General features: G+C 40.5%; 1 protein-coding gene across 4 annotated transcripts in view; it reads left to right on the top strand.

Annotated features, from left to right (window-relative positions):
• The first annotated feature begins 8,825 nt into the window (after positions 1–8,825).
• The window catches only part of ASCC3 (activating signal cointegrator 1 complex subunit 3), a 261,720-nt gene continuing 247,749 nt past the window's right edge, over positions 8,826–22,796 (top strand). Inside the window, exons 1-2 of one of the 4 annotated variants that reach the window (XM_074538569.1) lie at positions 8,826–8,979; positions 10,464–10,599. The gene's annotated coding sequence lies outside the window, so the exon portion shown is untranslated. Of the gene's footprint in view, positions 8,980–10,463; positions 10,738–22,796 lie in introns of those variants that run through there. The other 3 variants (XM_074538568.1, XM_074538567.1, XM_014264959.3) reach the window with 3 other exon arrangements.

Genomic DNA, 22,796 nt, shown 5'->3' with positions numbered 1-22,796 from the left:
ATGGCTGGCTGCTGAGCAGAGCTCTGTCGGGCCGAAAGAAAATCTTTTAGATAAACAATTAATAAACACAGGGACCGAAAGAAGAACTGAAGCCTCTTCTCGTCCTTTGATACGCGGGCTGTCCCAAGGCCACTCCGGGCCTTCCCAGGCCCTTCAAACAGCCGAAAACCGGACAGGCTGGGACTCCCACAGTCCTCAGTATTTAACTCTCCCTTGGACTCCCACTACAAATGGCTCCCTGGCCATTGCACCTATGTGCTGCTTAGTCCAGCTTGATCTTTGCTATATTTTTCACACATTCACAAGCACCACAGACACAAACACCTAGGAACCCAGCAAAAGAGTTAGAAAATGGATTTTGGTAAGAAGATAGGGCATGACCAGACAAGTGTATTTATCTTGTTTACCTGTGACACCTTTGATCCCCTTACCCTTCTATTTCTCTGTGATTGCTCCTCCCCAAATCACCTAGATTAATTCCTTCCCTGCCTTCTTTCCTTCCTCAAATGTCCCATTAAGTTTCCTGCAATGACAAAATGTTTCTTCCCATGCACCCCATAACATGTCCCATACCCTTATGCAGTGACTGCCTCCATCTGCAAAGTGTTCTGGGACTCATCTTGATGGGTGTCACCCTGGCACATAGCTGAAACTTACGTGGGATGCCCTGGCAGGAGTCTAGGCAAGATAACTTCCAAGTCCATCATTCTGGTACCTTTGCCAGCTTCTGTCTCTCTATGCTCCCTTCTCTGTGTGCAGACCAGCTTTTTACCAAATAATCTAACAGAAACGTGAGCATGTGACAAAAAACACTATTACATCCCTCCAATCAAACTAACTGGTAATTTTTTAAATAGGACCATTCTGTCAAAGGGTCTCAATGTTCAGTTCACACAACAATTGTCCTCTCCAATACAAGTAATTGGTTCCCTGAAGAGTCTTCAAAAGGGAGAAGGGACACAATGACCACATCAAAAATTACACTTTTTATCTGTACTAAAGGACACTTGGACAATCCTTATATATCCTTTAGGAGGAACAAAGAAATAACCTCAGCAGGAACATCTCAACATCTTTTTTAATAGAAGTACTTTGAAAAGTCTTTTGGCTAATAGAATTCCCGAGAAAAAATACATGAAGAATTCTGGTGTCCATAACAAAAGACTTACTATTCAAAATTCTATTTATTGATTTCTTTCTGCCAACCATCCTTTGTCAGAACTGAACACACCAGCTTCAACAATTTACAAAGCACGAGATATTAATCATCTTGTACTAGGACAGCTCTGTTGTTTAGTGTCCTCAGGCAGCAGTTTTCTGTCTCTCAACTTCACTGTTTTTCCTTTTCATTGACAAATCCATTTCCAAACAGGGCAATGTTGACATCTGTGTCTGATTTGATATGTTGAAATATTCTCTATTTTTTTAGCATCTTTTGAAGCTATTTGCCTGAAGTCATTCTCCAAGTTAGTGACCAAGCAGGACTTAAAATGTCCTTGCTATAAATTATCATGTCTCTGGTGCTTCTGCTTTGCTGCTGGTAGGAATGATCTCCTCCTACCCTGCAGTGTATGTGACATGAATCCTGACAGCACTAGCCCATCTTGTGTCAGCAGAACTTTCAATAACACTCTGCATTTCTTTTGATACTTAAGCCTCTGAGAAGCCTCCTAGTATATATTAGAAAAAGACACTACAATAATCTAGATATCTGCAAGAAACTTGTACAAAATCCAGAGGTTTTTTTCCCCTCTGTCTACTTATACAAACACATACACAAGTCAGCAGTTTGTGTAAAGAGTGAACCTTCAAGCTACAGCAGATCCTTGCCACTTTCTAACAGCTACCAATTCCTCTCACATATTCATTTCTGAAACAAACACCTTAATCAACCTCTTTTTCAGGGCACTATGCTCAGTGATACGAGTCAGAATGGCAAACACATAGCAGCAGAACAGACAACAGCCTAGCACCTGGCATTGCAAAAGATGCTCCACTTTCAGCAGAACTCACAGGGATATCCTGCTGTGAGGCCGCGGTACTTTGAAGAGGTAAGCAGAAAACAGAGTTCAGATGGCATTTGCAATTGTAGCTGACAGAACAAATTCTGATTATGTCCCACTTTCAGAGTCTTGCAAAAATACTGTTGTCTTTCTCCAGATTTGATCGCTCAGGACTTGCCTTAAGAGGATCAGTTATCAGTTACAATGAGAAAGGGATGTTTCAGTCAGTTTCTGGCTAGAAGAGAAACCATTTCTTACTTCCTTGGGAAGGTGCACTATTCTGAGGTGATTCCAGATTAATTTGGTCAGGTCTAAGTAAATATCACCATCAGACTGCATAACTTACAACACAACCACCTTACTTTTGAGGAATGTATCACACTGGAAACATAGAGGGCATAATATTTTGAGATAAGTAATATAGAAGAATAAACCTCAGCATTCTTGGCTTGAGAGTACAAACTTTCATTGACATAAGGAAGAAAGGGAGAGAGGCCTAGGGAGGCACAACAGGCACGTAATGATATTGCTTTTTGTGGTATTTTCCCCCAAACCATGTGAGTTAATCATCTACATTTGCCTTTCTTCAGCATTATCCAGTATGTAGAGATAAGATGTTGATACTCTCATCAATAAACTGCCTCCTACAGTGTCACAGTTGAGACAGCCACGATGCACAGAGTATTTTCACACAATTTCAGATAGCTACAATCCATACAGAGTAACACCACACCATCGCAGAAGGCTCCAGACGTCTGCCCATACAGGGTAACACCACACTACTTCAGAAGGCTTCAAGCAGCCACTCGTGTTATGCTTTAGCCCAGACGTTTATAGCCCTGAGTGTTCGTGCACTGCACCTGTGTGCCCTCTGTTCCCTTTGGTGGCTGGGCAATGCACCTGGGCACTTTGTGTCTCATTACCTTCAATGCTGCTCACCTGCTTCTCGCAGCTGTGGCCCACTAGGGATGAGGCTCAGCCACACCTCCCCTCCCAATTACCCAATTACCCAATTAGCACAGCTGCTGTGCACCTACACTGCAGCAGCTCTTCTTTAACCCTTTATTACAAGAAACACAAATATCATGAATCATTGCAGAAATGCAACTGAGAGGGAGAGCCAGTTCTACCAGTTTTTCTATATGCTACCAGGATATAGAGAAACAGGTAAGGTTTGCCCACCAGGTTCCAAAAGTGATTCCATGTTATTAGCAATTAATATCAGCCTAAATGAGTATGAAGCCTGTTGACCATGATGATTTAACTTTTCAGCTCAATTTGCTTCAGTACCACATTGAAATTTTCTATGTAAAAGAATTATTTAATGTGCATTCTTTCAAAAACACAAATGAAGAAATGAAAAAGAAGCAAGAGATAAGACACTGTCTATATTTTGGATTTGTATTTCTGAGCAGGTCCCATTTTCATGACACACACATAGTTTTTTCTCAGTTTATAAATAATTTTTAAAATAAATTAACAAATGATGAAACATGGAATTCGGTTCTAGCCTTCTCCCTGGGTTTAACTGTTTTTAATAGTTCTATACTTTGTGACTCTTTACTAAAAATATTCTCCAACATATCAGCTCTCTGGCAAGACAGTGTCATATCAACATTTAGGTAAGTTATGAGTTTTCAAACCTGGTAATATCTCTCAGAAAGACTAAAATCTGGCAATAATATGTCTGCCACAAACATCAGTCGTAATTGTCTTCAAAGTTTTACTCTATCCATTTGCAGAAGTGTAAACTGGGAGAGGAATGGATGGGGAGCCCTGAAGAGGCCCTGGGGGTTCAGGCTGGCAGCAGACCCAGTATGAGGCAGCTGTGTGTCCTGGCAGCCAAGACAGCAAGCCACATCCTGGGATGCATCAAATACAGCACAGAGAGTCAGAAAAGGTGAGTGTTCCACTGTATTCAGCATTGATGCCACCTCACCTGGTGTGCTGTGTGCAGCTCTGGGCCTCATAATTTAAGAAGGATATGAATGTCCTTGAATGTGCCCAGAAGCCGACAGCAAAGCTGTAGCAAGGGCTGGAAGTCATATCCTGTGAGGAGTAGCTGAGGATGCCAGGTTTGCCTGTATTGGAGACAAACAGGCTGCTGAGGGGTGACCTCATTGCTCCCTACTTTAGCTTACTGAGGAGGTGAAGAAGAAAGTGCTGTGACCCTTTCCCTAGGATTCAGTGACAGGATATGTGGGAAGAGTTCAAAGATGTGCCAGGGAAGGTTTAGACTGGACATTGGGAAGCATTTCTTTACCATGAGGGTGGTCAAACACTGGAACAGGCTCCCTAGAGAGGTGATCAGTGTCCCAATCCTGTCAGGGTTTAAAAGGCATTTGGACAATGCCCTTAATAATGACTTAATTTGGTCAGCCCTGAATTGCTTAGACAGTTGGACTGGATGATCATCATAGTTCCTTTCCAATTGAAACTATTCTAGTCTAATCTAGTCTATCTATTTCTATTCTATTTTTAAACTGCTGCATATGGTGATTTTCAGAAAAGAAATGTTACTTGTTTCAAGTTCCAAATGAATAGACATTTTTATTTGGTTTACTTTATTTTTTCATTTTCTTTTGACAAAGAGCTGGCAAATATGTCAATGCAAATTCACAAAACATGACACATAGAGCATTTGTCTTGAAATTATGCAAGCATCAATCAGATTCAACATATGACCAAGGTACAGAAACATGATGGTTAAAGAAGACTCCCAAAATTATTCTCTAAATCAGTATTGGGAAATATCTTTAAAATATCTATGACATTTTCTAAGTAAATGCTTCTTGTTGGATATAATAGCATAAATTTTCTATTAAATTATGATATATTTATTTAAAAAAGAAAATAAATCACTTTTCTCAATGAAAGGTGCTTTTATTTTTTCTTTTCTGAAAGAAAAAAGAGCAAAATTATAATATTTTCCTTATTTAACTGCTATATATTTAAAGTCATTCATTATTAATTCTATAAGTATTAATTAAAATTGTAGCAGTGGGGATTACTAGGAAACTTGTAACTGTTTAAACTTAGGCTCAGCAACTGAAATAAAGAAAAAAGGGAAACAAAGAAGATTTGTCCACTACCACTCAAGAATTCTGTCAAATTATGATAATATGTATGTTTCTACACCCTTTATCCATACTGTGAAGCGAACAATCTTGTTGAACTTATAAAAACACTTAAGAAATAATAAATGAAGACTAACAAGACACATGTTTTCCATTCTAGCTACATAGATATTCACCAGCACAGAAGTATCAGGCTGCTTAATTAATTTGAAAAACCACAGAAAAAGTTAAGAGTGCTTTGAAAACTCACTGCGCTAAAGAAAAGCAGCTGGGGGTTAAATCCAGGTACATTCATATCCAGCAGAAGATAACAGAAGTAGATTGAAGTCAGAGAGCAATGCATAAGAACCAGTAATAATGGAGATGATACATCCCCTTCATGTAGCCTGCATGACATTATAAAAGGCTCAGGTCTTAAGGAACAAATTTGAATTATGAATTTTTATGCAGCGGTAGATACCCATTTTCTTATTCATATCTTCCTCAGCAATATCTTCTTATAATACACTGTGTATTCAGTTTTAAGAACTTACAGACCACTCACAATGTCTGTGCAACTGTATTGTGTGGCCCAAGTGTGGTATAGAGGGGGGGAGTACAGGGTTAGGCTTCTGTGAGAAGCTGCCAGAAACTTCCCCTGTGTCTGACAGATCCTGCGCCAGCCAAGGCAGACCCACCCCTGGCCAAGGTGAGCCTGTCAGTGTTGATGGTAGCACCTCTGTGAGAACAGATTTAAGAAGACAGAAAAAACCTGAGCAAAAGCAACTGCAGCTGGAGAGAGGACTGAGAACATGAAGGGAGAAGCTCTGAAGATGCCAACACCAGTGAAGGAGGAGGGAGAGGAGGTGCTCCATGCACTAGAACAGAGATGGCCTGGCAGCCCGTGATGCAGACTGTGGCGAGACCAGCTATCCCCCTGCAACCCAAAAAGGTCCACAGTGGAGCAGCACAAGGAGGAACCCACACCAGGGCAGCTGGATGTCCAAAAGGAGCCTGTGATCCTGTGGGAAGCCCAACTGGAGCAGATTTGCTGGAAGGGCTTGTGCTGTCATTGGGGGTCCCACACTGAAGCAGTGTACAAGGCACACATGCTGGAGCATTTAATGAAGAACTACAGACCTGGGAAGGTCTCACCTTGTAGAAGTTTATGCAGCTCTGTCTCATGTGGGAGGGACCTCATGATGGAGCAGATGATGAGTGTGAGGAATCCAGCCCCAGAGAAGGAAGCAGCAGCAGAGACAATGTGTGATGAACTGGCTGCAGCCCACATTCCCTGTTCACCTGCACAACTGGCAGGAAGAGGGAATCAAGTTCAGCACTTGAAAGAAGGCAGCAATGAGGGGAAGGTGTTCAGCATTTGGTTTTATAGCTCATTATTGTACTCTGATTTTGACAGGTAATAAGTTGAACTTATTTTTCCCCAAGTCGAGTCTGATTTGCCTGTGACAGTAATTGCTGAGTGATCTCTCCCTGTCCTTATCTCAACTGACAATCCTTTTGTTACATTTTCTCTGCCCTGTCCAGCCAAGAAGGGGACTGACAGAGTGGCTTCAGTGGGCACCTGATATCGAGCCAAGGTCAGTCCCTCCTCCTGGTGACTTTTAAATGAAGTATTAAAATCTATGGGAACAAGATGACTGTAAAGAATTACAGCTCATTTGAATAACAGCACCTCCAACGCACTGACTTTTGCTAGCATTGCAGTTGCAGCATGATATGATTACTTTGTAATCACGGGCAATAGAGATTTGGAATGTTTTCTGAGGAACGTGCATTATTGTCACATAATAACATTGATTTAAGATTTTTCTCCCTGTGTTGGTTACAGTGACATCTGCAGAGAGCAGTTAGTTTTGAATGCTTGATACTCTCATCACAGCAAAGATTAATACTGATACAAGGACATCTGCCAGGTTCATCTTACAATCTCAACAGAAAATGAATTGGTTGATGGTTTTTTTTTGTAAGACGGTGATTTAATAAGTTTTCCATTGTCAAAGTAAAGACAAGATTATTTTAATTACTAATCTATTTCTTTTCTGAATCTGAAGTACTCTTCAAGTAACTAAAATTCATGGGTCATATATTAGCATTAATATTTAGTTGTTAAAAAGAAACAAAAAGAGTCAATTCAATAGTCCACAAATTGTAGTGTATTTGCAGACAATAATTCAAGTCAATAATACCAGACAGTAATTCAGGACAATAATACCAGCTAGCAGTACTCCGTGACCATAAAATAGGATTGGGTCTTCTTGTGAGTACCCATTGTTCTCCAGGTGAACAACACTGGTTTGACCCCAAATGCAATATTGCTTGGTTAACAAACACGTGAAGTGAGGAGTACAGTGGTGAATTAACTCCTGTAAATTTCCAGGGTGTTTTGCAAACTCAAGATCAGATATGTTTCTCGCTTCTCAGATTCTACAATATTGAGCCTACTTGACTGAAACCTTTTTTCTCAAATTTGAATTAGAACTTCTCATGTGGCTATGCCAGAAGGATTTCATGCAAAAGATGGAGAAATACTATTTACACCTTTTTATTGGACATGCAAGAAGCATAGGAGTCAAATAAAGGACAAGACAGTGAACAGTAGATTTACATAGTAATGAATATTGAAATGCTGCCAAAAATCTGGTATAACACAGGAGAATAAGCAAAGGATTGTTTAAGATGTGGACATCAAACGTCATATGTCTTCCAAAAAAATTCATACATACTGAAGAAAAGGAGAAGAATTTTTTCCTGAGGCACATATTAAGTCTACGTTATGGCATCTGCATTTGACAAAATTAATTCCATGTAATGTCTGGCATTTTTAGTCCACTAAATATCTAGCAGATAATGTCTTTATTGAAAAGCATCACATTACAAATATATAGAGTGTATATATATATACACATATACAACTGAGGACATAGGCCACTTATTTGAAGAGCTTGCTTCAAAAATTATAAAACTGAATAAGTTTTATAACTTATTATAAAAGCTCTAGAGGCCGACACCGAGGTAGACACGTGGTTTGGCAAGAATTACTTGTGCAGGGGATGGATGAGCTGCTAAAGAGCACTGAGCCTGAAGGCCACGGACACCCACATCCAGGAAAGCCCCAGGCACTGACACAGGAGCACAAAGTCTTATGGGGAGAGGCTGAGGGAGCTGGGGTTGTTGAGCCTGGAGAAAAGGAGGCTTGGGAGGAATCTTACTGCTCTCTATGACTGCCTGAAAGGAGGGTGTGGCCAGGTGGGGATCAGCTTCTTCTCCCATGCAACCAGCCACAGGACAAGAGGACGGAGTCTGAAGCTGTGCCAGGGGAGGTTTAGTTCAGACATTAGGAAAAATTTCTACACAGACACGGTGATTAGACACTGGAATGGGCTGCTCAGGGAAGTGAAGAGGCACCGTCCATGGAGGTGCAAGACTGGACATGTCACCTGGCGGCATGGTTTAGGTTACACGGTGGTTGGTGTTCGGTCATACGTTGAACTCGGTACAGACTGCGTCTTTATCAACGTAATTCATTCTGTGATTCTGTGAAATACTGCTGGGCGCTGCCCCCACGGCGTATTCCACGCCGGGCATAACCGGGGCGGGCGGCCGGCCGGGCTCAGCAGCCGCGGCACCTCGGCGGGACGCGTTTGTCTGCACCGAGAACGCGGCGGAGGCGCGGCCTGCAGCCGACGTAGGCCTGAGCGCGGCGCCGGCTCGGCGGAGCGCGCACACCCGGCAGGCGCCAGCGGAAGCCAGCGGAGGCCGGGGGCACCGGGACAGCCCCGCCGCGGGCACCGGCGGAGCCCCACGGGCCGCGCCGAACTCGGGCCCCGCCCGCTCGCCGTACGGCAGTGTCGCGCCGCGCCGGCTCTTGGCGGCAGCGGAACCGGCGGGCCGTAAGGCAGGTGCGCGGCGGGCGGGGGTCGGGCGGGCGCGGCGTGGGGGCCGCGGGGAGGCCCCGGGCGGGCGCTGCTCTGCGCCAACGCCGGTGCGGAGCCGCGGTCCCGCACCCCGGTGGGGAGTGGGACCGCCGGGACTGGCCTGCCCAGGCGCGGAGGGGCGTCCTGCCGCCGTTGCGCGGGTCTCTGCCCGCAGCCCCCGGGGCAGGGGCGTCGCTGCGCTGCTGGCGGGGCTCGGGGCAGCCGGGCTGCGGGGTTCGGGATAGTCGGGCCGGTGGCCGGTGCCACGCGTTGCCTCCGGCGGGCAGGGCAGGCAGCGTGCCCGGGGCTGGCGGAGCGCTCGGCGTGCCCCGGCCCCGGCGCGCACCGCGGCCGGTGATGGCAGGCCGCTCCTGAAGGCCCGGGTGCCGTGCGCTCCCGCCTGCATGCCGGGCTTTGCTTCTCGGAAGGGCTTTGCTGATGGGAGTGGTCAAGTGGGAAACGCACCGCTGTCGAATGTGCTTTCAGTACTTATTAGTGGTATTAATAAATGTAGAGAGCCAGAAGTGAAGAATGAAAAAAGCATGTGGTCACGTAGAGTGTTTTTTCCTTTCGGGTGCTGCTTCATTTTGGTTGGTAGTGACAGCTTTGCTTATAAAACACTTGACAGTCTTGTAGCGACCTAAGGCTTCCAAGTCCGGTGCATCAGGAGTGTGTATCGTATTGGAATTCAAATAATACTTTTGCTTAAAAACTTCTGTGATTTGTGAGTGTAGGTTTTGTTATTGTTCTTAAAATACTAACATTGGTGTAGGCGCTAAGTCTTATGGCTTTTTGAACAATTGACCATAAGGTAGTTCTGTTGAAGAGAAACCAGTAAATGTAATTTGTGTAGAAATCTAATAGTCACGCTTAGTTACTTTCCAGAAGATAGACTTGATTTGAGTCTAGCCAATGACTAGAAAAAAAATATTGGAAGTTTCAGAGACAGTGCAGCAAGAGTTCTGTATGTTCACATGGTAGGTTGCAGAGCTAAGTTTTTAAGAGGAAGAAAACCAAGCCAGCTGTCAGGTCAGATGCAAACTGTCCTTCATCTAAAGATGGCATTGATGATAACAATGCCATCTTTACACAATGGTGAGGTGGTGTGTCTGATTAAACACATGCTGCTTTTCAGCAGGTGCTGTAGTAAAATGATTTCCTTTGGATCTGACTTGCTTCTGGCCAGAGGAGAGTAAACTTGCATCATCTTGGAATTATATGTGTAGATTTTGGAAGAACTCTTGTCACATTTGTATCGGAGTACAGACCAACTCCCAGCTGGGGACTTTATGCACTGTATAAAGACCTGTATATACTATTGTATGTGTAGTTTACATGTTACACCTCAGTTTTCTCTAAAAGCTAGCTTGGCCTTTGGAAGAGGTTAGGTCACAACTTCCACTGAATCAGAGAGAAGGCAAGAAATTGTCAAACAGCAGTGTTTTATTCTGATAGTTCTGTGTTTACAGAACTTGCTTTGAAGCTAAACCTGAAGCTCCTGGAGCAGGTCTGGTGGAAGCTATGAAGATGATTAAAGGACTGACACGTCTCTCTTACGAAGAGTGGCTGGGAGAGTTGGGCCTGTTCAATGCCAAGAAGAGACAAGTGAGAGGAGACCTCATAAATGTGTATAACTGTCTGAAGAGAGGGTGTCAAGAGGATGGATCAAGGCTCTTTTTTGGTGGTGCCAAACACTAGGACAAGAGACAATGGGGAGATATTCATGCACAGGAAGTTCTGCTGGTAAATAAGGGAGAAGTTCATTGTATAGATGAATGACCACTGGAACAAGTTGCCCTGAGAGGTTGTGGAGTCTCCTTCACTGGAGATACTCAGGAACTGTCTGCACTGTGCCTTGTGCTTTAGGATGGGCCTGCTTGAGCAGAGAGGTTGAACCAGATGATCCACCATGGTCCCTTTTAGCCTTACCCATTCTATGATTATGTGATCAAGACAATTGTAATTTGGCCTCTGAAGTAGTTGCAGTCCCTTTCTTCTCAGTGTAATTTTCAGTTTTCTATTGTGTAGTGTTAGTTCTGTTTTCAGGAAGAACATTTATAGTTGAAAAATATTTTTTTACGGAGTTAATAGAAAAATCATCCTTCTTAAAAGGCTGGTGTATATTTCTGCAGGTCCTATTTACCTACAGTATTTTCTCTGAAAAAGTTATCCTTTATAAATACTAAACTGAGCTCAGGCTGATCCATGTTATTCGGGCATGTTTCATTCCTCTTCTGTTACAGGAGCTAGTTACAGATAGTTACAGGAGCTGGTAATGGGGTGTGGAGGTGGTTGGGGGAAGGAAAGACACATGTTGTCTTTCTCTGGTTAGTTATAAAGTTAAGTTTATTTGGAAGCTGTTAGAGGTGGGATTAATACCAGCTCATATGGGTGTTTTGAGTGCTGAACAGGTTTCTTTTCTCCCTCCTACAAAATTTCCCCATGGAAAATTGAAGTCCTTATTACTCTAAATAACAGCTTACTGTTTTCCTGGTAAATTGTTGTAGTAACAATCGTTGAAGTTAGTGTTGAGCACTTTCTAGCCTACACATTTCTTATACTGAATTATGCTTTAATGTTTGAAGAGAGAACTGAGACCAAAATCTACTCTGTAGTTCGGATAAACTTATCTAATCAAAAGCAATTTAGCAAATGATCTATGATGTGTAGCTGGATGTTAGAAATATAACAGCTGATGTCTGAACTAAAAAGAGAAAGAAACAAGGGTAAGACCCAGAAACAGACTGAGAGACATTAGACTCCTGAATCCCAAATTGTAATCCTCAGAATCTCTGTTATTTCACCCTGTAGCTCTGTTTCCAAAGATGTTTGTGTAGTGTCTCTCTCCTGTAGCAGCCAGTGGGAGGTGCTTAGGTGATCTACTGAAAAAAAGGGAAGGCGAATCCAATTATACCTTCACTTTCATATTATCTTTTGTAATCCACGATTTAAATGACTGATTATCACCTTCAAAGCTGTTGAGTTCAGAGGCTGCCAAGGTATTTGATGTCCCTTAATTCATCTAGACGTACCTGAACTTTTAGTCTTTTTGGCATCTTGTGGCAATGAATTCCCAAATTCAATTTTGTTCTTTCCAGGAAAGGCATTGTACTTGGGATTATTCTCACCTTAAACTATTAAGTTTTGTCATGTACCTCTGTATTCTTACATTATAAGCAGTAGTCAGTCATTGTGTATTTAGCTCTTCTGGCTTTTTAAATACCTCATCACATCACAGAAAGGAGCAATTTTGTGTTTATTGCAAGCACAACCCATAAGAAAATGCACAGTCAGGGCATTCTTTATGCTCATCTCTCTCTGAGGAATCTGATTGCCTCTGTTTGAGCAATGCCAATGTGAGCACATTCCTATACTGGGTTTAGGAGCTAACTTTTGTTAACTTCTAACGCAGTAGAAGTGCTGGAGATTTATGGGTTAAACAGTGTTGATAGCACTGCAATGTTTTGGCTGCTCCTGGCCTGCACAACATTAAAGCTTTCTTCCACCCTCCCTGCTCAGAAGTAGGCAAGGGGGTGGGCAAGAGGCTGTGTAGGGACACAGCTTGGACAGCAGACCCAGGCTGGCCCGTGGGATGTGCTGTACTGTGTATTGTCATGCTCAGAAATAAAAACACAGGTAGAGGAAGAAGAAAGGGTGGGTTTTTTGCTTTCAGGATCTCTGGTTTTTGGAGATTAGTAAACTGGAGCTTGTAGCATTGGTCACCCCATGGGATGTGGTGAGCATTTCTTTCCTTCACATGGGGGTTATTTTTCTTTTTCTTCATCTGTTAAACTGTATCTCAACCCTGTAAGGTTTTTTTTTCCCTTTCTTATTCCTGTTTTCTCCCCTGTCCCACTGTGGGGGGTGAACAAGCAGCAGCATGGCTGCTGGCCAGAGTCAAGCCACCCCAACACTGCACAAACACATAAAAATGTGATTGAAGGAAACAATAGGAATAGCAGCATCCTATGGTTCTGTGGTAATCATGCTCACTGAATTAACCAGTGTTGTGAAAGATCCCTATTCTGGGTGTTTCTTGAGCTTGTTCCAGATATAGATATTCCTCTTAAAGTTGTGTGTGACTGTGTATAGTTCAAGGAAAATTCATGAGACTGGACTGAAGCCAAGAAAGAGTTAGGCTTCCATGTGGACTGTTTGAGGATTGCAGAAAGGGCAGCTGGTGTTCTCAGTCTTCTATTCACTACATAAACTTGTGGGCTAGAATTTGGTGGCCAACCTGTTGCTGAGTGCAGCTTTGAGATGCAAAATAAAACTTGTTCTTTTTCTGTGTCATTAAATTTAGTGTGTGGTGGAGAAAAATAACTTTAAAAGGAAGGTGCAGAATGTTTTACCTAGTTGATATTTTAGGGATAGAAGAGTTGCTGTCTCTCCCCTTCCATTGTATGTGGAATTTATGGGTATAAATTATATTCTTCCTTCGACTTTACTGTTCTAAAGCATGAGCTTATACTGTGAGCCATCTGTTACTCTTTTTTGCCCAAAGGCATGTTGGATGTTTGGCCTAAAACATAGACTGATATTACAGGCCTGCATCTTAAACATAAATAGGTCTTACAGCAAGAATAGATGATTGTGGAATGATAGGTTGGTGATTGAAGCATTTTTCAAGTGAATTGTGGAGCAAATTTCAGTTTTCCAGTTGTAAACTTTCTTCTGAGACGTTGTCAGATTAAGTAGATGACTTTGTACAGTTGTGACATTCTTGTCTGCATTCAAATACTCTGTAAACCATACAGCCATTTAAACAATTGCTCCTTTCTTTGAAACTGGTGAGGACTGCTGAACTGTGTCACTTATGGAGTTTCTGTTTGGCAACTGGATTCTGATGAATTTGTTCAAGAAATAGGAAGACATTCGTCTTAGCTGCTGCTTTGAGGCGGAGCAAGTGTTCAAAAAATGAGTAGACATGGCACTTCATGATACATTTTAGTATCATGCATGGTGGTATTTGGTCAAAGGTTGGACTTGCATGGTGGTATTTGGTCAAAGGTTGGACTTGATGATCCTGGAAGTATTTCCAACCTTAATAATGATTCCATTATTCTAATGTGTCCTTGAAGGATTCAGGAAGAGTAAAGAGGATCTCTGAAAATTGTCTCTTCTGTTTCTTATAATAAATTTATTACTTGTGGTGAGTTGACCCCAGGACCCCAGCCAGTAGCCAAATGCCCCCCTCACCTCTCACTAACTCATTCCCTTTGGCTGTGAAATGGGCAGAAAACATCAGATGTCCAACAGTTGCTTGGGAAGACAAACCCCATGAGTGTGGATGTGTGTCTTCATTCCCCACACCCCTTGCTTCTCCTTTCCCAGAGCTTTTACTGCTGAGTGTGACATCATGTGGTACACATCTATGTTGCTTCCAAAACATGATATAAATAAAATGCTTGGTTATATAATTTTCACATTTTTGTTTCTGAGGTTTCTTTAAAAGTTGATTCTGTAAGTCTGAGCAGGCATCCTATGTGCCATGCTAAATACTCATAATAATTATTCAAAGGCTTTTAACTGTTCAGTGGGAGATTTTTGTATAATATGTGTGTATGTATCAGCTTACAGTACAATTTTCTAAAATATTTTAAGAAATTTTACATACATTTTAGCAGAATATGACTATTACTGGAGAAATGCAGCCATTTAAAAAATGTACAGCTGGAAAAACCCTGTTTTAACCTCCTCAACTCACTAGAGACATAATGGGGCCATTTTCCTTTTTATTATATCTGCCAGGAATAATAATATGCCTTAATTGATGTTCCCCTCATTTTCTTATGTGATAAGCAGACACGTTTGCAAGCTCTGGAAAGATAGTTTGGGATTTCCTCACTGTAGGAAATTGTACAGGTGTTCTTCTCAAAATATCCTCTTGCATATATATGACCAGCATTATAGACAGCCCAGGAAGGATCAGCAGCATTTGTTAGTTTTAATTCTAATTTGCACTTTTAACATTGCAGCTGCCTTTTTTTAAGTTCTAATTCTCAATTGCAGTAATGATGAATTATCAATTAGAAAGCTGTTACTTGCTAGTCATCAAATAGCTGGTGTGCTGTTTGAAGTGCCTGTGTGGCATGTGAGCTCTGAAGAGAATACAAGGGATCCTGCCTTTAATAAAATTTCTTTATGTGACTATGTATCTATCCGATAGTTGAGTCTTGCTTAAATGTATTTTTAATTAACTTATTTTTTTTCTTTGTAGGAGAGTCTCTGCCTTGAAGTAGGCATGTTTTCAGGCTGTAGGGGTATACTTATCATGCAGGGAAGACCTTGGATTGATTTTTTGGCATAAATTTTAGGCTGAAATTTTGACTTTTTTCACCTCTATATCCTACCAATGTTAAGTAATATTTAAGCTAAATCAAGTGGACAGTGGTCTGGCTTGGGACAGCTTATTGTGTGTCTGTTACAACCTTGGGTTTCTTTACAATTCTCTTTGTGGAGGAGGGGGTGGTGTTGCCTCCAGGCAGCAGGAGGAAGTTCTGAAGGGAAAGGCATCCCCAAAAGGCTGGTGTGTGATTTGGAAAATTTGAAAAGCTTGTCTTGGTAGGTTGATTTTTGGGACTCTCTGTGCATCTCCACTGCATGAGGTCAGTGAGCTGCCTTATGAATGCGCCTCTGTCTGCTTTTCTGATAGGAAATACCAACCTGCAACTTTTTAACCACTGAGCTGGACTGAGCCTTTAGTGTGCTGTGACAAGGATCCAGTAGGGATAAAAGGACTGCTAGACCATGAGTGGTTCATTTGTATGGACATACCTTTGGAAAAGTTGTTATATATGCCGACAGAGACTTTTAGGAGGAGTGTTAGTGTAGTGTATTCAGAATTAAAACACTTTTTAGAGGAATTATGGAGAAAATGCACAGCTTTTGGGTCCCTGTGTACTATTGGAAAGATATAAACTAGAGAGCTTTCTGCAAACTCCGTCATGGCTTTCTTACTCCTTCCCACCTCAAAAATTATGACAGGTATCAAATAACACACTGAATGATAGAAAAAAGCATAAAGGACATCTTATAGAAAAGCTTGCAAACATTATATAAAAATTAAATGAATGCAAAAAATCCAAATATTACAAAATGCAGCAAACACTTGAAATTGCACAATACACTTGCATTATTTTAATTAAATTGTTGCATTTGTGTGGACATTGACATCTGTTTCTTATTTTATGTAATGAGTCATTTTCTGCGTATTCCTGTATTATTTACTGCAACCACTGGTAAAAAGTCTGACTCAAAAGCTGCTGGAAATAGGATGACTTTATAGTTTGGGAAACATTTTGTTTAGTGATAGCAGAGTTGGCCAGAATCTGTGTTTCTTTTGAAGGCCATTTTCATACTTTTAGTGCATGACAAATTAATTTTCTTGTCTATTACTAGAAGGGCTGTAGAATCTGCAGCTTCTTTCTTAACTGGTCTAAAACTCAGCATATTTCAGTTCTGAAAAATAATTCTGTAGTTTAGGTACTTGCAGGTTTTCTGTTTCAGATTGCCAGCATTACCATTATTATTACCAGTTGTATTGATAGAATTGCTTAACACCAAAAAAAATTTATTATTTTCTCTAAATGAGAAATCCTGCTTCAGTGCTTTCATAGAATAATTGTTCTGTAAGATTAAATGTGAATCTTGGCATAAGTTGCACTGTGCTTACACAGCTACTGTACCTTGTCTGCAAGATGCAAAGACTTTATTAGCTATAATTAATTACTAAAGAAATCCTCAAGAAGGAATTTCAATGTTTGGCAAGATAATTAATCCAGAACTGACATCCTCCTGTCTTTGCAGGTAGTATGAACATTGCTAATGACTTTGCTGTAAAGAAAGCGTGTGACTTAGTGGTTAATAAGAAGTAAGACAGCAATCCTACTCATATCACCTCTCTTTTTTGATTTGAGTAATAATGTACAGGCAGGGTCTTAAAGATTAGTGTACCTGGCTTAGTCTTTTATTATATTGCACTTGAGATCCTTTGTAAATGCTGAAATATGTTGTGTTTTTCTCAAAGAGGTGTTAAGTGTTTCCTTCAGAATCATTTGGGAGAATGCTCCAGATACAAAATGATCCGATACCCAACTTGAGGCTTATTGAAACCCTATTTTGAAGGAAATCAGGTTAATTATGAAGGATAATATGGTGTTGAGTGGCTAATAAGCATCCAGTTATTTAGAACTCGGGGATAATTCAGTACTTGAGGCATTTGTTTAGTTGTCTGTAAATATGGTGAGTGATTTGAGTGCTTGAACACATCTCTGTGAGACTTAAAAACCTTGTAATGGTGAGTAGTTCATTCTGGGGGCTTTATCCTTGTATGCACTTGCTGTTCACTGCAGGAGCATGTTACAGAGACTTTTTTTTACTACCATCTGAGCAACTTCTCCAGCATGCTCTTAGCCCAGCAGTTCTGCAGTTATGTGTTATACATGTATTGTTTTAGCACTTATATTTGCTGAAGTGCATTCCACAGCCTCGCAGCCATCCCCAGTGAGATGCAACGTGTGTTACCTAGCTGTCATTAGCTGAAAACTTTTTTCTTTCACTTACCTATTATTTTCTCCTTTCCTTTCCTTTCCTTTCCTTTCCTTTCCTTTCCTTTCCTTTCCTTTCCTTTCCTTTCCTTTCCTTTCCTTTCCTTTCCTTTCCTTTCCTTTCCTTTCCTTTCCTTTCCTTTCCTTTCCTTTCCTTTCCTTTCCTTTCCTTTCCTTTCCTTTCCTTTCCTTTCCTTTCCTTTCCTTTCCTTTCCTTTCCTTTCCTTTCCTTTCCTTTCCTTTCCTTTCCTTTCCTTTCCTTTCCTTTCCTTTCCTTTCCTTTCCTTTCCTTTCCTTTCCTTTCCTTTCCTTTCCTTTCCTTTCCTTTCCTTTCCTTTCCTTTCCTTTCCTTTCCTTTCCTTTCCTTTCCTTTCCTTTCCTTTCCTTTCCTTTCCTTCCTTCCCCTTCCCCTTCCCCTTCCCCTTCCCCTTCCCCTTCCCCTTCCCCTTCCCCTTCCCCTTCCCCTTCCCCTTCCCCTTCCCCTTCCCCTTCCCCTTCCCCTTCCCCTTCCCCTTCCCCTTCCCCTTCCCCTTCCCCTTCCCCTTCCCCTTCCCCTTTCCCTTTCCTTTCCTTCCTTTGACCACCTACATCCCTGTTTACTTCCCATACATCTCTTCCTTTAGTAACAAGCCTTTCTAGAACAGAGTAAGATGAAACCCCTGAGGTTGTTTTCAACCTCTGTTGATGGCATGGTGTGTAACAGAGGCACAGAGTGCCCCCTATTTTAAACTTAAAGCAAAACTAAACAAGTAACATCTCCACCATCCCCATCTTGTATTTGTGGCTTGTGCCTAATGTTTAAATGAATATTCATGTTATGTATGTTGAAGTTGGAAATTTGCTTATAGTACATCTCCACATGTAAGGCAAGTCTGGAAGTTTCTGTAGCTTGGGATACAGTTTATCTCTCACTGCAGGGAAGTTAAAAGTTAAGGCCATGAGGTTTAGAACTACAGGCATTTTTTGTTTAACAACTGAATTACATTTTATGTTCTTGGAAAAGGAAGATGAGTTATTCTGAAGAAAGGATTGTTTTAATTTTTTTTTCTTTTTTAACAACAGCAATCCTCAGTAACTATCTCAAAGTACATGTAAAATGAACACATTATTGAGCCAAGCCACATGTTTGGCATCATCCCAGAACAGTATCAGGCATAATCACAGGAAGTGGTTCTCCAGCTGATGCAAGCAGATACAGTGTTAGGCAGCTGGCGATCGCATGTGCATGGTTAAGATTATGAAAAAATGTGGAAAGGGTTAATACTGTATTGAATGAATGACTTGTAATTTCATTATTTGATTTTCTAGGGTTTTTGTTTAGTGACTTCTGTAATTAAGATGCTGAAATTGTCTTTTATGTGAACAGTGGCACACAGAGGCACTGTTGTGCCTTCTTGATATGCTGAGACACTTGTCTGAATTTTGGTATTTGCTGAGGAGAATATTGTGTGTCAGGAAGCCACTGTTTCTTCCTGAGTACATATTCCTTAATCTTGCCATCGCCCTTTTAAAAATTGACCCAGTCTTGTCTGGAGATCAGTAATATTTGACCCAGACAACTTGAGAGAATTCCAGGGTGATGTCTGGGCCTTTTGTAGAAAGTGAGATGTCTGAAGGCGTACAGTTGGTACTGCACTGGCCAGCACTGTTTGTAAAGGTGCAAAATACAAAGTCTGAAAATGCTGTTGTTTTAGTGTCATGCTATTTCTGAATAATGTCCCAGACATTCTTAAACCACTGTTATCCCTGGCTAACAACTTTGATGTTAGATGTATTTGTACTGTTGACATCAAACATGCTTGGATAAGAAATTTTATTGAATCTAATAAAAATTTTCTTAGAGATCCAAAATAGCTTTTTTATCTAATGATTTAATTTTTTTCTTTAAAGTGTTTTCTTTGAAACATTTTTCCTTTAATGTATATGATTTAGAAAGGATATATAAGGAGTAGAATGTGTTGTTTGGTTTTTTAAAATGTTGAATCTTATTTGCAAATAAAATATCAAGTTTACCTTTGTGCTAAGGAAGTTGTTGAAGTTAATTGTAGCTATTCTAAAATGTGTTCATATCAGTACAATTTAATGTTTAGGGGTTTATTTTTAGTCTTCTTACACAGTAGCGTAAAGTAAAATATTGTATGTGTTGATAAATGGCCTCACTGTTTGAATTATGTATTTAAAATATAAAAAAAGTTACAGTATCCCTTTAGCTTTTGTATGGCCTTGTGGGTGGGATATCTTTTGCCCTTTCAGTTTCCTTTTCATTTGAAATGTTCCCACTTTTTCAAGTGAAAGACAAAGTGCTGTTTGAAATTCTTTGTGGTCGATAGCAACCTGCGATTTACCGCCAATGCCTAAAAGCCTCTTTTTCTTTATAATGTTCTTTGATTAGATTAGTTACTAGTAATAACTTCTTTAGGTTTTATAAATTGCAGGTTTACATAGACAGCAAGAAACTTAATAGCTGGAAGAATTATAGGTAATATAGGACAAATCTGGGAACATGGCTTAGTATTCCTTAAATACTCTAAACAGAAGCACTGCTGTGAAGTCTTAAAGGACAAATAAAAAGTAAAATATTATAGACTACAGAAACCGGTACTTTAGGATCTTGTAATTGTGGATTTTACCTGTGATTTTTAGCTGTGTTGATGCTATGTTATTCCATCCTTTGTAAGGAAGGAAAGATTTCTGTTCAGCTTGAACATTGACGTGTCTGATCTGAGCATTCACCTTCTCTTAGCCCTACTGGGCAGCTGGCTTGATCTGTTAGAGGGCATAGGAATTCAGTAAATTTCAAAAGGAGCTGTCTTTTACAGTAATCTCTTTAATATTTCTGCAAAGAAGAAAAGGAAATGGTTCTGTTATTTGCTTGTATTAGAAACATAGGAAGGCCAGTACTTGGACAAAAACCTAAGTAGCTGGTGAAAATATGAAATGGAAAACTTCTCTGGAATTTTTGTTACCTTTGTGGTATTGGTAGAAATTTTTTTCATGTTTCACTTTAATGAGTAAAAACCTGCTGAGATCATGATTCATGTTTACTTTCAAACAATAAACTTAGAATTGTTGTTTACCTGAACTCTGAGTAGAATCTGTCTTTTTGTTTTATTTTCTTCTATACAAAGTTTCAGTGTTAACTGACTTGTTTCTAAAAGAAGCAAAATAGACTTTAAAAGTTACCTTCTCTCATCTTCACAAAGCTTTAGAAGGGTGGATATTGCTGTTTCTAATTTACAAACAGGCTTGGTGGAGTTTGAGTGTTTTTTAAAAGAGGCAGAAAATCTGAGATAGTTCTAGGAATAATAAGCAGAATGTACCCAAAATGTCCTTACTTGATTGGGAGTGGAGGACGAGAAGAAATCTTTTTACCATGTAAAGTCACACTGATATGAGGGTTAAATTCCCATTCCATTTGTCCTACAGAAATGATTTAAGATGGTACCTTTCTCATACCTTTCTTTAGGGGGAATGGGCAGAAGGATGGCAAAAATTCATCTTCTGTATGTGGGCTGTAGAAAAGAGGATTTAATTGCCACTGCCTTTTAGGTCCTTGTTTCAAAACTAGCAGATTTTAGCAGGATCATTTGGTAGTTCAGTTGTTTCACATCCACCTGTGAGCAAACATACATTTCTTTCAAACCAGAAGGAATAAGTTACCCTTATGATGGCTGTGGAATGATGAGGAGTAGCTGATCCACTCTAAAGGCAGTGTGATGCGGGCAGGGATCTACATAAGGAAGCTTTATGTGAAGGCAGGTAGCATATTTTTTTAAAAACAAATATAAATTTACAGTGCATCTTATAGGGCCACATGATTTTTGATTTAGTGTTCAGAGCTGGCTCTAATATGTTGCAGAATAATAGCTAAAGTTTCTAAGTTTTAACAGCGGAGTAATTAATTGCACTTGTCCCCTGCATTCTGTTTACTAGCTGGTTTTGTTATTTGTTGGTGCCCTGCTGAGAGTGGGTGTTGTACCAGAAGCAAAGGGGGGGTGTGATATTTGACTATAAATGGGATGCAGAAGTTCTGCAAAACCAGCCTCCTCAGACACCTGCAAGTTCTGAAAGCACACAGGCAAGTTCTGAAAGCACACAGGCATTTACTGGTACAGGATTAGAGTTGCAGGGCTGGATTTGGCTCTTTGGCCACGCCTGTGGTCAGGACAGTGTGCCCTTTCTTGTTCTCTGGTGTTTCAGGTTTTCTATTTCAGGAGCTGCTAATAAAGACATTGAATAAAAGAGAAAGAAATATCCATTTAGAATTCAGTTTCCTAATAAATGAGCCTGCTGGAGATGCGTTGAAATTTATAAGTGTGTGTGAAAAGTGAACTTTTTATAAGTATGTTCTAACTTTCATAAATTGCTGTGCATGATATTTCAGAAAGGACAATTAAAGTAATATTAGAGTTATGTTGTTGCATTTTTTTATAAAGGCACATAATGCTACAGAAAAGGGTATTTAAATGTAGGTATAAAATAAATAGGTAAAATGGACCCAATAGCTCTGATAGCTAATGGCAGTTCAGTCATTATAACAGTGTGAGAGTGATGTACCCTCAAAGTCTGGACACATTACTTCCCTTCTAATAATGGTTGCTAAAATGTGTCCAGACCATTTTCACTAGGAGCTATGCTGGTATGAGTTACATGTCATATATTCACTGAATATATCAAAAGAGCTGCAGTGATGTTTTTCTCTCTCTGCTTCTAGGCTTGAATACATGCTCTCATTGCTCTTCACAGTTAAAGACTTTGTATTTCCAAATTTTGTAGCTTCATTGTTATAACATTTGTCTCCAAAATATCAGCTGTTATAAAATCATTCTCAAAAAGCATCTTAAGGCAAGGTGGGAAAACAAGCAGACCTGACAAGTCAGTGGCATTTCTCTGATTGCGACTGGAATGCTGCATCTGGATTTCTTTTGTGCTGTATTTCAAAGCTGATAGCTAAAATACAAATACAGTCATTAAATAAGGAAAAGTGTTAAGGATAATAGGATGAAAGCAGAGAGTTCTGTACTGTATGACTGGGGGGGAAGTAATTCTATTAACTCTGTTATGAGTTCTTTAAATTCTGGATGGACGTTGATCTTCAGGCATGCTAAGAATGATGCAGATCATTAGCTTTGTAATGGTATCATTAATTGTTTCAAAAATAATCTAAATCTGTATCTTATCTAGTACCATCAGGAACTGTAGCTGTGTGTTAGGGTTCAATAAACAATTCAGCCGTGGGCACCTTTAGAAATT

The sequence above is a fragment of the Zonotrichia albicollis genome, chromosome 3, assembly GCF_047830755.1.
Source record: "Zonotrichia albicollis isolate bZonAlb1 chromosome 3, bZonAlb1.hap1, whole genome shotgun sequence".
Taxonomy (NCBI): Eukaryota; Metazoa; Chordata; class Aves; order Passeriformes; family Passerellidae; genus Zonotrichia; species Zonotrichia albicollis.
The sequence above is the reverse complement of the archived record's forward strand: the minus strand, read 5'-3'. Positions and strand labels throughout refer to the sequence as shown.